This window comes from Neolamprologus multifasciatus, chromosome 18 (assembly GCF_963576455.1).
Source record: "Neolamprologus multifasciatus chromosome 18, fNeoMul1.2, whole genome shotgun sequence".
Lineage (NCBI taxonomy): Eukaryota > Metazoa > Chordata > Actinopteri > Cichliformes > Cichlidae > Neolamprologus > Neolamprologus multifasciatus.
In genome coordinates this window covers 5346639-5349214 of record NC_140456.1, presented here as the reverse complement: position 1 = coordinate 5349214, position 2576 = coordinate 5346639, and the positions used below count along the sequence as shown (strand labels likewise).

At 44.3% G+C, this 2576-nt stretch overlaps 1 protein-coding gene across 1 annotated transcript in view; it reads right to left on the bottom strand.

Moving 5' to 3' along the window:
• Window positions 1–2576, bottom strand: part of LOC146497173 (inactive double-stranded RNA-specific editase B2-like) — a 57916-nt gene that overhangs the window by 4128 nt on the left and 51212 nt on the right. The window lies entirely within an intron of this gene.

The following is a 2576-nucleotide window of genomic DNA, read 5'->3' as shown; positions in this document are numbered from 1 at the left end:
CTGAGAAAAAAAGCACAAATAAACAGTTAATCATGCTTTTATTACAATATAACTCTCTGGTTTTATTTATTTTTACAGTTTGACAGTCCAGTCAGTGTGATGCACTTCTTAAATTATATTTTCAGGTAAAAATATTTCTCTGCCTCAAAAATGACACCTGTCTAGTGGAAATGGACAGGTGTCATTTTGAGATGACGCAGGAAACTCTAAGGTGGCACTAATGACATTAACGATGGCTCCAGGAGAGGTGGCGATTCAGCAGCTGAGACCTGGGAGTGACATGCCTGGATGGGCATTAATGTTGTCCGTCATACCCAGCAGAGTGTGACAAGTCAGGACGTCAGAAAAGTGTTCAAACTGAAAATGTAAATGAGTAAAAGACAAATCCGTCTGCTGAAGGAGGAAAGTTCCTACAGTCTGACAGCCAATTATGGTCCAGTGTGAAACTTGGGTCCTGCTCACACCTGGTATCAACGGGTAAGTCTGGAGAGCCATGAAAGGATGTCTCGGGTTTGTTTGCCTGGAGCCCCAAGGAATGGACCCAGTTTGTAACTTCCAACTTCCATTCTGGAAATGCACTGCTGCCTCCCACCAGTGAAGATCTACAACCCATCTAGTCTTTGCTAGCAGAACTGATTCCATCTCCAGTCTTCAACTCCTGAAAGCAAACAGACGCTGAGGAGCGGCTGAGAGTTAAAAACCCTCCACATTCATTCAACACTTTCAACAAGTCTTAGCTCCCTTTAGGGACCTCCACAGCAGAGTCTAGCACACACCATCCCTCTGTATGTCCTACATCCATGAAGCTCCTCTCTGGTCTTCCTCCTGCCTGGCGGCTCCATCTTTAACATCCTCTGTCAAATATACCCACCATCCTCCTCTGCACTTTGTCTCCACACAGCTTCGCTTGAACTGTACTCTCGATGTACTCGCTCCCGATGCTGTCACTCCCAATGAAAATCTGAGCACCTCCACCTCAGCCCCCTGTCTTTTTGTCAGCGCCACCATCTCCACGTTGTAAACCTTCCCTTCCACTCCTCCTGCTATCTTTCTGTCACAAATCACCCCTGACACTCCACCCCTTAGTAAAACCCAGCAAAAAAATTCTGGCACAACTTCACCTGCTTCCAAGGTGCACGGAGAGGATGAAAGAATTCACAAAGCAGGAACTCCATGAACAACTTTAATAATTGACCAACGCGTTTCGGCTTGTGGCCTTCATCAGTCAACCCTGGTGATGTATCAGATGATGACCCTGATGAAGGCCACAAGCCGAAACGCGTTGGTCAATTATTAAAGTTGTTCATCTTCCCTCAAGTGTTGCTGGAGTTCCTGCTTTGTGGACTCCACCCCTTAGTGCCAGAGCTAAATGCTTGATCCCAAGTACTAAAGTAGTTTCTTAAAAACTACATTCTTGCTATCAGTGTTGGGGAGTAACGGAATACAACGGAATACGCCGTTACGTATTTAAAATACAAAATATGAGTAACTGCATTCCGTTACAGTTACAGTTTAAAAAGGTGGTATTTAGAATACAGTTACTTTGTTGAAATAAATGGATTACACGGCGGTACTTTCCTGTTTCATATTGTGGCGGGTCAGGACTGTTTGGGTTTTGTTTGACAGCTACGTTCTGTTGTTCCAGGCGGCAGCGTTACGGTTGCCATGGTTACAGGGTGACGCTCTCTCTCTGCGTGTTTCCTGGGTGAGAGAGGCCTCTTTGTTGTTGTTGTGCTAAGCTAATAGGCAGAATGCTACAAGCATAGCTCTAAAGAATGTAGCATCATAGGCAGTGTAGTCCGTGCTGCAGGGAGAATGGACTGCCATACACGTTATGTGTCTGTGAGCGAGGGAGGGAGAAAAAGGAAAAGTACGAGCTGTCATCAGCAAAAACGGGAGCTGGAAGCATGTAAATATAATAATAACCACTGCAGCCAAGAAGAGAGCCTGACGAGCCCAGTTGTAAGACTCGACTGTACACCGTGTTCGTGTTTTCCTCCAAAACAATAAGTTCCGTTGGAGCAGCTTTTCAACGCCTCTCTCTGTCTCTCGCTAGCAAAGTTGACCCAGACAACAAAGTAAAGCTAGTTTTCAGCTACGACACAGAACCCACCGTATTAGCCAGAGGTCCCTTTACTACGGTTCGGAGCCGCGGACCTTCAGTAACAGTAATAAATCACAGCAATAGTACATTCATGTAGTTGTAAACAGCATGATAATATATTAAGTAATCCAAAGTATTCAGAATACGTTACTCTCATTGAGTAACGTAACAGAATACGTTACAGAATACATTTTGGGGCATGTATTCTGTAATGGAATACATTTTAAAAGTAACCTTCCCAACACTGCTTGCTATGACTTCAGACATAAACGAAGCCAGAAAACTAAATACCAGTGATGCTCGGAGGATTAGTGAAGTTGGGCTGATCTGCTACAAGAGATTTCGTTAGGCTTAAATAAGCACATTGTCTGTATTCCTTCAGTGGGACAAACAGCTTCAGAACAGTAAAAGATTTGATATTGTGTGATACCGTCACAGTGCTATGAGCGATCTTTCCTGGTTTTTCAACAAC